At 43.6% G+C, this 12,661-nt stretch overlaps 1 protein-coding gene across 1 annotated transcript in view; it reads left to right on the forward strand.

Moving 5' to 3' along the window:
- The window catches only part of ADAMTS14 (ADAM metallopeptidase with thrombospondin type 1 motif 14), a 372,712-nt gene that overhangs the window by 340,168 nt on the left and 19,883 nt on the right, over positions 1–12,661 (forward strand). The window lies entirely within an intron of this gene.

The raw sequence follows: 12,661 nt of genomic DNA on the forward strand, positions 1-12,661 counted from the left end.
CACATAGTGATGCAGGGCCAGCCCAAAAGTATCTGGTATCCTAAGTGAATCTTCAAGCATGTGCCCAGGGATCGCCCATAGCCTAAAGGAAATAGCCTACAGCTCAAGTCTTTTCCCACATACACAGTGATCAGCACCTCTTTCTTTCCCTACTTCCCTCTCCCCTTGATCTCCAACATCTGTTTGCAGTCCCCGAGAATCCCCCCCTCCCCCGGTGTCTACCATCTCTCTGTTTCCTCCCCCCCCCCCCCCCCCCATGGTCTCCAACATCTCTCTTGTACAGAGGAATTTTAAAAAATGTTCTTACCTGGGATGAGGGCTTTAGTGCCCTGTTTGAAGGAGAGGGCTCCTAGGCTGGCTGATTGCATCGAGGTTGGCATCCCGATGCAACCATTGAAACTGATTGGTGGACAGTAGAGAAGGGAGGTGCTGTAACACTCACAGACCGTAAGTGCTCAAACCTGCGAGTGCTACTATCCTCCGGGTCCGTGGAATTTCTGTAATCTGGGCTGGCTTGCTTGTTCGTCTCCAGGAGTCGCTGGGGAGCGAGGCATGAGGCAGGGACAGGAACTGTGGCACTTGCTGGTGCTGCAGGTGGAAGGACAAGTCATGCACATGCAATAAATGTGCATACACAAGAAATGGAGCAGAGGCAGAGGCCTGAGCCGGAGAGAGGCGGTTGCTCTTGGGTGCATGCACAGTTGTGCACAATGACATTGGCATGCAGGTGTGCACACTTGGACATGTTAGTTTGCACTGCCAGCTTGGAATTTTACATTTTAAGCTCTGCTCAGTGCTGCGGCAAATAAGAAAGCAAATAAAATGTTAGGTATTATATGAAAGGAATGGAAAACAAAAATGAGGATGTTACAATGCCTTTGTATCGCTCCATGGTGTGACCACACCTCAAATACTGTGTACAATTCTGGTCACCACATCTCAAAAAAAATATAGTGGAATTAGAAAAGGTACAGAGAAGGGTGACAAAAATTATAAAGGGGGTGGGGCGATTTCCCTATGAGGAAAGGCTAAAGCGACTAGGGCTCTTTAGCTTGGAGAGCAGACAGCTGAGGGGGGATATGATAGAAGTCTATAAAATAATGAGTGGGCATTGGGCAGGGGTGAGATGCCACCATTTTGAAGAAGGTGGGATCAGAGGCAGGAGGGAGTAGGCATCCCTCCTGTCTCCTACCTTGGAAGGTTCTGCGGGATGGGATTCCAGTAGTCCATCAGGGCCAATGGTGGCTAAGGCATCAGGCTTGGCTCGGATGAGCCTGGCATACAGTATCCGGGCTTGATCTGACATGGCCACTAGGTTAGGTCAGGTCAGGGTAGTAGGCCCACTGGATCACAAAGCTATTCTTTTGTGAGGGAGGTGGCTGGGTGAGGGTGAGGGGGAGGAAGGCTTGGGTGTGCATTTATGGGGAAGTCCGTCTAGGGCAGGGTGATTGGGTTGGTGGGAGAGACAGGGTGCTGTTAGACACCCCTTCTCTCAACTAACCCTCAACACTGCCCCAGACCAGGTGTTAGGCTTCTGGTGCTAAATGTGTTGAGTTTTTTTAAGCATTACTGCGGGCTTTATAATGACCGCATTTATATGCATTTAAATGTGGTCTGCACTAATGGTTTTAGCACCAGTGCTGGAACCATTAGAACATTCAGGGAACACAAGCGCCAGCGGTAGTCTGACACTAATCAACTTTAGCGCTGGTGTTAGGTTTTGAGCATCTGGGCCTTAGTGAGGAAGGTCTCTGACAAAGGTGCTCACAGCTGTTAAATATACTTTCATTGTGACCATCTCCATGATTAATTAGTTAAGGAACAAGACCTTTAAGGTCAGAGAACTTGGTGTTCAGAATTAAAGCTCTGAAACAAAATTTAGATTTACTGTTACATTATTTATGAAAATAATTTAATTTGAGAAGGGTAAGTAATTTATTGGCTTGCTAATCTAACAGGACCAACCAGAATTTGTGTCTCTTAGGTGAAGTCTGTCAGAGTTTGTTGAGTGGGTTGGAAGATTATCTGAACTAATTTAAACCCAGATACAGTAGCAGAGGAACTCGAAATGTTTAACTGACTGTTTTGGTTTAGAGATTTTCATTGCTAGAAAGGAGTCAAGTGAGCCTCAGAAGAGTTCTTACCTTCTCAGAAATGTGCTTTGATTTTTACCTAATATTAAAATACAAGACAGCTCTACCATTTATTTGAAAGAATTTGTGTAGTAAAACTATTGAGTTTTTAAAGGTAGTGTAGTAGATGTAGAGCCAAGGCATTGGTGGAAGACAGAGAAGTGGAAGAACAGAAGAAGAAGAATCATCTCCCATCTGACTAGATTGTCTTTGTTGTTTGCTGGCCTCTGCAAGACAGATTTTCGAGGAAGTAAAAGAAATTTAAGTGGCAGAGCTACTTAAATTGACAAAATGAGTGCACACTGACAAACAATAGGAAATACATAGTGAGGACAGAGATATAAAGCTAGAGAAGAACATAAGTAGAGAGAGAGAGAAAGAGAGAAAGAAAAAACAGAGAAACTTGCCTGGTCTAACATCTTGCGTAAATACCTGAGGAGTTGAATGTGAAAAACAAAATGAGAAAGAGAAAACAATTACAGTTTCTGGTCTATAGACAGGCTAATTTAATGCAGTAATTCTATGAAAAGAAAATACCAGAATTGTTTTATTAAAATACTTATCTAAGCACTTAATAGATGTGACCTGGGTTTTGATGCTGAAGAGAAGTACTCCTGTAGTTCTGAAATACATGTTATTGTAGGTTTATTTAAACCACCTCAATGCAAAAACTGTTAAGCTTGTGTTTATCCCATATGTTAGTTGAAAAACATCTTTTATTACTACTACTACTGCTACTACTACTTATCATTTCTATAGCACTACTAGACGTACGCAGCGCTGTACACTTGAACATGAAGAGACAGTCCCTGCTCGACAGAGCTTACAATCTAATTAGGACAGACAAACAGGACAAACAAGAGATAAGGGAATATTAAGGTGAGGATGATAAAATAAGGGTACTGAACAAGTGAATAAGGGTTAGGAGTTAAAAGCAGCATCAAAAAGGTAGGCTTTTAGCTTAAATTTGAAGACGGCCAGAGATGGAGCATGACGTACCGGCTCAGGAAGTCTATTCCAGGCATATGGTGCAGCAAGATAAAAGGAACGGAGTCTGGAGTTAACGGTGGAGGAGAAGGGTGCAGATAAGAGAGATTTACCCAGCGAACGGAGTTCCCGGGGAGGAGTGTAGGGAGAGATGAGAGTGGAGAGGTACTGAGGAGCTGCAGAGTGAATGCAGTTATAAGTCAATAAGAGGGGTTTGAACTGTATGCAGAAATGGATAGGGAGCCAGTGAAGTGAACTGAGGAGAGGGCTAATATGAGCATAGTGACACTGGAGGAATATAAGTCGTGCAGCAGAATTTTGAACAGATTGAAGAGGAGAGAGATGGCTAATTGGGAGACCTGTGAGAAGGAAGTTGCAATAGTCTAGTGAGAGGTGATAAGAGTGTGGATGAAGGTTCTGGTAGTGTGCTCAGAAAGGAAAGGGTGAATTTTGGTGATATTATAGAGAAAGAAATGACAGATTTTAGTGGTCTGCTGAATATGTGCAGAGAAGGAGAGAGAGGAGTCAAAGATGACCCCAAGATTACGAGCTGATGAGACAGGGAGAATGAGAGTGTTATCCACAGAAATAGAGAATGTGGGAAGCGGAGAGGTTGGTTTAGGGGGAAAGATAAGAAGCTCAGTCATGGTCATGTTTAGTTTCAGATGGCGGTGAGACATCCAGGAAGCAATGTCAGACAGGCAGGCTGATACTTTGGCCTGGATTCCTGCTGAGATTTCTGGTGTGGAGAGGTAGATCTGGGAGTCATCAGTGTAAAGATGATACTGAAAACCATGGGATGAGATCAGAGTACCAAGGGAAGAAGTATAGATGGAGAAAAGAAGAGGTCCCAGGACAGATCCCTGAGGTACACCAACTGACAGTGGGATAGAAATAGAGGAGGATCCACCAGGGTATACACTAAATGTACGCTGGGAGAGATAAGAAGAAAACCAGGAAATAACAGAGCCCTGAAATCCAAGTGAGGACAGCGTATCAAGGAGTAGACTGTGATCAACAGTGTCAAAAGCAGCAGATAGATCGAGAAGGATGAGGATAGAATAGAGGCCTTTGGATCTGGCCAGGAACAGGTCATTGGAGACTTTAGCAAGTGCTGTTTCAGTTGAATGGAGGGGGCGAAAGCCAGATTGAAGTGGATCAAGAATAGCTTGAGATGAAAGAAAGTCAAGGCAACGGCAGTGAACAGCACGTTCAAGTATCTTGGATAGGAAAGGGAGGAGGGAGATGGGGCGATAGTTGGTAGGACAGGCAGGGTCCAATGAAGGTTTTTTTTTAAGGTGTGACTACGGTATGTTTGAAGGCATCAGGAACAGTCGCAGTGGAAAGTGAAAGATTGAGGATATGACAGATGAAAGGGATGACAGTAGGATAGATAGTGTTAAGTAGATGGGTGGGAATAGGATAAGAGGAACAGGTAGTTAGTTTCGAGGAGGAAAGAAGATGTGTAGTTTCCTCTTCAGTGATTTCAGAAAAGGAAGAAAAGGAGGCAGGGGTTGGAGGGTTGAGAGAGTGGACTAAGGGAAGGAGAGGTGGCGGTGACCTGGTTGAGAATTCGAGTTTAATCTTGTGAACTTTATCATGAAAGTACTCAGCCAGAGTCTGGGGAGAAAGTGAAGGGGGAGTTGGAGGTGAAGGCACTTTGAGGAGAGAGTTCAGTGTGGCAAAGAGATGTCGAGGGTTTGAGCCAAGAGAATTTGTCAACTGGATGTAATAGTCCTGTTTGGCAAGTAAAAGAGCAGACTGTAAAGAGGTCAGCAAGAATTTGAAATGTATGAAGTCAGCACGGGCATGGGATTTCAGCCAAAGGCATTTGGCAGAGTGGGCACAGGAACGTAGGTAGCGGATTCTAGAGGTCAGCCAAGGCTGGGGTTTGGTATGGTTTACAGAACGGGGAATAGGAGGAGCAGAGGAGAAAATAGTATTATAGGAAGAGACAGCCTCATTGACAGACTTGGATAACATAGTGGTAGAGAAGAGATTTGAAACACTGGAGGACAGAGTAGAAGGGTCAGTAGCCTGAAGATTCCTAAATGTATTGGTTAAGATTGGACGGGACTGGGGAGGAGGGTGTTTAAGTGTGAAAGTTATCAGATGATGGTCAGAGAGGGGAAGAGTTGAGGCACAGAAACTGGAGAGTGAGCAATTTGAGAAGAGGATAAGATCAAGACAGTGGCCATTCTGGTGAGTGGGGGTAGTGGAGCACAGTTGAAGATTGAAAGAGGATATTAAAGCAAGAAACTTTATATCTTTATATTATTATTCATTAATACATATCACATAATGTTTTGCTAAATTCCTTGGTTTACTATTGATTTAGACTGGAAACCCCATTTACCATCTTTGACTGTGATAAGAGCTAATTCTTAAAGTGTAACACCACCCACAAATGGCATCACGGACAAGATTTCTTGGCAGTCTGTCATCTTAGCAAGGGATCCTGAATTTTGTTTTTCAAGAAAAATTTTGTAAGTTTTGGTGGTATAGGCCCTGTTCTTGTGGCAATTAGTGAACCTCTGATTTTGGCTGTCCAATATGGAACCAGAATGAAGAAGAGAGTTCGAGTTTATGAAGGAAAGGTATCAAGAATAGGAGAGAAGAATGCAGGAGCAGGCTGCAGCTTTTCTGCAAATGCAGGAAGACCAGTAGGAATATTGTTGGCAGGCCATGAGAGTATTGTAGTAATTTGGACAAGCATCACCAGCTCTGCAAACTCCACAAGTTCCAGCATTATATATACCCAGAGATAAATGCATCTCTGATTGTGGAGGTTCTCAGCAAAAGATCAAGAGATCTCTCAGTTGGAATCTGAGTAGAAAAGACCAGATCAGCTTTAAAAGTTCTTCATGTTCCAGATGAAAATCAGTGGGAGATCGTGTTGGATCACTTAAAAGGACCGGCTTATAATCTAATGAAACTGTATCAGCCTAAAGAGAGGAAGAATGTTGAAGAACTGTTCCAAAGGCTACAAAAAGAATTTGGGGCAAGTTTTCCTTACATATAAGAAAGAAAAAGTTCAGTGCTGTATGTTTGGCTGTTGTCTGCAGGAGAAAATGTCCAAAATTGAATGTAAATTGACCACCTCCAAACTTCATTGGGGGGTATCCTCAAGGGTTGTGAACATTTCCAAATGCATTCTCTTTTGTTTATTGAGAAATGCCGTGTCCTTCAAGCATGCGCTCTCCCACACTAATCCACTTTCCCCTTTCTGTCCTGAACCTGGGTAGAGAGGCAGAGTAGCAGAAAAAAACCCTGAAAGAAAATGGAGACAGCTCCAGAGTAACATAGTAGATGACGGCAGAAAAAGACCTGCACGGTCCATCCAGTCTGCCCGACAAGATAACTCATATTTGCTGCTTTTTTGTGTATACCCTACTTTGATTTGTACCTGTGCTCTTCAGGGCACAGACCGTATAAGTCTGGTCTCCGGGAGCCACTATTGGCCCCCGGGCTTTACATCGAAGTACACTGAACTAGTGGAAGAGTATGTGCCATGTTTTGATGGTGCATGCACATGGGCAGAGTTTGTATGGAGGTGGAGCATGAGCAGAGTGCACAAAAGCACTCATAAATTATAGCAATTATAAAGGGATGAGATTTGATATACCACCTCCCTGTGGTACAATCAAAGCAATTTACATATTATATATATATAGGTACTTATTTTTTTACCTGGGGCAATGGAGGGTTAAATGAGTTGCCCAGAGTCACAAGGAGCTGCAGTAGGAACCAAATGTGTGTATATTTTAACATGTAGACACGGGCAATTACACCAACTATAAGGGTGATATACATGATTGCTCCTTAAATGTAAATGTGCTTTCTGCCACTTACGCTAGTGTTCTATGTAGAGAAGTAGACACCTGCTTTTCTTTATAGAATAAGCTTAACTCTCTTATCTGTTATAGAATTACCCTCATACTATATTAGTTGTAATATATTCAATAAAATGTTATTTTAAAAAGTTTAAGGAAGTGTGCCTAGACAAGTTAATATCCAGTTAGTACACTGGGCTTAAGCAATTGGCAAAATAGAGCTTCTAGTGGCTGTACCTCTATTTCTGTTAACAGGCCTCTTTGTGGGCTCTGTTCACCCAAATTGAAGACTTGAAAAATTATTAGTAGAACAATTTATCATCCTGGATTAAACAAAAAGCAGCTCAGAACCCCCTCCCCCCTCCCCCGGTGTGCTAGAAAAAACACATAAGCCTTCCTTATGTGCCCATAAGCAAACTCCAGCTTGGAATTTCATAAAACATTATCAAATTCATTAACATCTGTATGAACCTTATTCCTTCTGAATATGTAGCTTTGGTGTCCTGATATCTCCAACATCTGGAATTGGTCAGAAGAATCCCACTGATCATCCTTTTGCCTTTATGTCAGACTGAGGACTGAAAATACAAAATACTTCCTCCACAGTGCAAATTTTCTTGTTGGGGGAGATGCACAGGGCTGTGCCCCATTGAAATGAAAGTAATTACTCCAGCAGTTTTTGGTAGCAGTAAATGTTTTAGTGACAGATTGAACAAAGCAAACATCTTCTGGATAGGATGCAAAAAGTTGGCAGTATTGTTGCTCTGGGAAAGCTAACTCAGGTATTAAGGGGAAGCCAATCAAATTCGAAGCTGTTCGGGTGCCCTTCTTTGGTTTTGTGAAGGGTTGACAGTCTTGTTAGATTTATTTATGGAGACAGCCTTCCTTTCTGGTTGCCTGTTTGCTTTTTGATGTTTCATCCTTTGTATAGCTTGGGATTTGTTATTCTCTTGGGGTTTGGAATTTCAGTAGATACCTGAGGAATAATTCTATACTTTGGCGCATCCACTTGGACATGCCAATACCACATGCTGAGTGCCAATTCTATAATGGTACCTGTGTGCCAAGATGCCATTATAGAATGCTAACATAAGCCTGAATTGGCAATCTTAAATTTAGGTACAACCATTTATGCCCACTCCAAAGTGTATAATTTATTCTGTTTTATAAGTTACATGCATATGTTGGAGACATGCTCATAACCTATCCATCTTCGCCCACCTGCGGTAAATTCCAGGTTAGCATGTGCACACGTCCCATTTAAAAATTATTTTTACTTTTAGGGGACATTATGGAGGCAGAGCATGGGCCTTTCTGCAGTAATCAGTTAGTGCAGCTACATTGCGTGATTAGTGCATGAGTCCTTACTGCCTTCAAAATAGGTTAAGGGGATGGAATTCCTCTTATATGAGGAAAAGCTGAAGAGGTTAGGAATCTTCAACTTGGAAAAGAGATGACTGAGAGTGGATATGATAGAGGAATACAAAATACTTAGTGGGGTAAACGTAAATCGATTTTTTACTTTTTCAGGAAGTACAAAGACCAGGGTACACTCTATGAAATTACATGGAAATACTTTAAAAACAAACAAGAGAAAATGGTTTTTCATTCTGTAAAGGGTGTTAAAAATAATTTTTAAAAAAAAGTAATTGTAGGCTCACCGCGGAAGTTGTTGGGTTTTTTTGTTTTTTGCTAATATGTGAAAGTAAATGTAGTACAGAGACTGTGGAATGTTGTGGATGTCACATCTGCTTGCTGAGTCTCCCTGCGTTGCCCTATTAACCAAGGGTAAAACATTCTGTTAGGAGCTGTTTGTGGACAGTTAGGAGGGAAGCAAAGTACTGACTGGATGTGTACACTTTGAGGTTTCCTGTCAAGCCAAAAAATACCTTTAAACTTGATTATATTGGTATCAGAGGCTGACAGAAGATACCAAGGCACAGGTGTGAGTGAGAGTGAGATAGAGAGTTGCACGGGGACAGAAATCTTATCCATTCCCACCCGTCCCTGCTGGAATCTTACTCGTCCCCACTGGAATCTTACCCATCCCCATCCATCCCCGCAAAAATGTAACCCATCCCAACCCGTCCCCGCAAGAATTTAAACCATCCCCACCCATCACTGTAAGAATTTAATGATACATAAAAGAAAATTCCAGTCAGCTCCCTCAGTCTCTCTCTGGATTTGAGCTACAGCACTGTAGGCAAGGAAGGAATGGAAGCTGAAACTTGGAACATTCTGGTGTGCACATGTAAGATTTGTCTCTGATTTACTGGCACTGTGTGCTGAGAGGTCACCACATGCACGCGCCAGTAGGTCAGGTGACATCTGATGTTCATGCCTGTGTCAGAGCTGAGGTCTGCTCATCAGCCCGGGAGCAAGGAGGATTAATTGTAACATAGTAAGTGACAGCAAATAAAGACCTGAATGGTCCATCCAGTCTGCCCAATAGTCATACTCATTATCAATTCATGATTAAATCAACGAGTGTGATATTATATATTTGATTATGGTCTTTCTTTTGTGTTTCTGGAACATAGACCATAGAAGTCTATCTGGCCCCCTTATGTTCCAACTGCTGAAGTTGTTATTGAAGCCCACTCCAGTCTATTCGTCTTCTCATTAGTGGGACACAGATCGTAAAAATCTGTCCAGAACTGTCCTTATGTTCCAGCCACTAAAGTTGCTGTCTAAGCCCTTTCCAGCCCATCCTAAACCAGACTTCCATATGGTAGACACAGACCATACAAGTCTGCCCGGTATCGGCCCTAGTTAATCACAGCCAGAGTCACCATCTAAGCATTACTTCACTTATCCACACACATGCAGCCATTTAAGGTTAGGTTTTTTATAACTTCCATTTTCTAATTAGAGATCCTCTGTGTTCATCCCAGGCCTTTTTGAATTCCATCATCATTGGTGTCTCTGCCACCTCATTAATGGAAGACTTTCCACATTTGTGCTGTTAAAGCAAGGAGGAAGAGGAGGAGAAGGAGACAGCATTCAAAGAACTTGGTACTCAGTAGATGAGAGGCTGGTGCAGGTGTAGCTTACACTTCCACGGGAACCCCGCAGAACTGCTTCCGTCCCCGTGGGAACCCCACAGAACTGCTTCCATCCCTGCGGGAATCCCGCGGAACTCGCAGGATTCCCGCAAACCCCGTTCCCGTGCAGCTCTCTAGAGTGAGGTTTAGTTTAGCTCTTCCAGACTGGTAAGTGCATGAGAAGTGTAGCCAGAGCTGCGTGAAACTCTGGAGAGCCCCATGGTAGTGTATTGAGCTCTCGAGCAGTTGTGTGTAAGAAAACAGAGCCCTGACAAGTTTCACACTGTAGAGAACATTTTGTTTCAGAGATATCAGCCCAGAAACTCTTTGAAAGATTTCTGACCCTTAAAGTTAGCACTTTTGGGGCTGAACTGAGAAGGGTTTTACTGAAGGCAACTCAATAAAGAAGCAGACTAAAATAGTTGAAACAGAGTGGGAGCCTTACAGAGGGGGCCTGTCTATTTGCTACCCCAGCTTATGAATTGTAGGTTGGGGCAGCACATGGTCACTGCTGGTGTTTGAAGCCTGGTGCCAGATCACTGAAGTTGATGGTGATGCCATGTTAAAGTGACATCACTGTTATTTTATTTAGCAGAGGAATTACTGCATCCATGCAGAGATTTTAATCTATATAAATAATTCTCACCTCAAACATTCTGAAGCTCACTCTGTGGCAGGGAAACACTGGAGCCCTGCACTTAGGCTGTCACCACTCACTGTCAGTCAGGCACCACTCACTCTCACTGATAGCCCCGCCCTCAACCACGCCCCTTCCGCACATAATTCCCTACCTGAACGTTCTATGAAGCTGCAACTTCCGGTTTGTGAATTGTGAGGTGCCAGAGATCGGAATTTATCCCCATTACTGTTTGCCCCGCCCTCGCGTCAAACGTGATGACGTTGAGGGCGGAACAGTAATTGGCTGCCCAATGCACAGCAGCAAACAGCGACCCACGCAGGGGGAGGAGTACATGTTTCCCTACTCCTGCTCCTGCATACGAATCACTGGAGACTGCTGCCTGCCAGATGCCGCTCCTCTGCACCACCCCCCTCTCCCCCTGAGAGAAGTCGCCGGTGCAGGGAGAAAAAAAACTAGCTGCTCACCCCCCACCCACACACACACACAACTGGCTCGCAGAACACTGAAACACCCTCCCCCCTCACATTCTGCTCAGCTGCCCATCCCACACACTCAAACGAAAAGGGAAACTGCTCAGCTCGCCTTCCCATGGACGAGAAGAAAAAAAAAAAAGTGAAAAAGCACTGAGTGAAGCCTGAACCCCCCCCCCCCCCCCCCCCCGGAACACTGGTGCCGGCACTGAAGCGGTGAAAAGCCTACCTGCAAACAAAATGTTTAGCTGCCGATCCCACGAGAAGAAAAGAGAAAAACCTAAATAAATAAAATGAAAGCTATGCACACCCTCCCTCCACAGTTAACACTGTGCTGCCCAAAGCAAACAAACACGGAACAAAGGTAAGCAGCTAGGCACCATGGCTAAATACAATAATCTCTGTCTTCAAGTAGGACCCAAGAGGGAGGGGGCCTCCAACACACACATAAGGACAGCAACGGAAGGAGGGGGTCATGGAAATCACTATCTCTCACACACACAAACACACAGTCTCTATCACACCCACACAGACACACTCTTTCAATCCCTCTGTCTCACTATCACACACACTCACTCTCGGACTCACACAGGCTGTCTCTCTGTCTTACACACACTCTCACTCACACAAACAAATGCTGTCACAATGACTGCCCCTGTGGTCCTGCACACACACTCTCTCACATCAGGGGGTCATGGAACTCTGTTCCACACTGTCTCTATGACCGCCCCTGTGGTCGGCCACACACACTGTCACAACAGATGGAATTACAGCAAAGGAAGGAAGGGGGCCAACAAAATCAGTTCCACACACACACTCTCTATCTCTCTGTCACACAAACACACAGTCTGTATAACACACACACTCTTTCAATCCCTCTGTCTCACACACTTACTCTCGGACTCACACAGTCTGTCTCTCTGTCTTCCACACACTCTCACCCACACAAACAGTCTATCACAATGACCGCCCCTGGTCTTACAACATGGAAACACATCATTTACAAATGAAACAAGTATTGCATCTCCTTAAAACGCTTTTATACAAACTGTATGGTGACAAAAAAAAAAAAAAAAAAACTTTGCTAGCGCCCGTTTCCTTTAAAACAGAAACGGGCCTTTTTTACTAGTAAACTAATAAATGGTGAAGCCGTTGTGTGAGGAGAATAGCCAGTCTGTGAGTTTGAGAGTATGAATGGCCAAATTTGAAAGGGAACTGGAAGGGTTAATTAGGGAAACCAATTACCATTTCCTTTCCTTGATCTAGACAGTGACTTTATAGAGCAGGGGAGAGAGTTTAACACCACCAAAGCTGAGTATATTACAAAGTTGTAATTAACTGAGATATAGGAATAGTTAGTTAAGGTCTTCCTTCTTTGAGTTCTTCAAGTTAGGAAGTAGGTGCAGCGGGAGCAGAACATTGCAGCTAGAGACAAAGGAAGACGGTAAGGGCACATGTACTAATCTTTTTTTTTTTTTTTTTAAATAAATTTCAACATAAACGTTACAAGTAGAACCACTTGAATAAGCAAAACAGATTGGGGTATATAGAGAGA

The sequence above is a fragment of the Microcaecilia unicolor genome, chromosome 5 (genome assembly GCF_901765095.1).
Source record: "Microcaecilia unicolor chromosome 5, aMicUni1.1, whole genome shotgun sequence".
NCBI classification, from domain to species: Eukaryota; Metazoa; Chordata; class Amphibia; order Gymnophiona; family Siphonopidae; genus Microcaecilia; species Microcaecilia unicolor.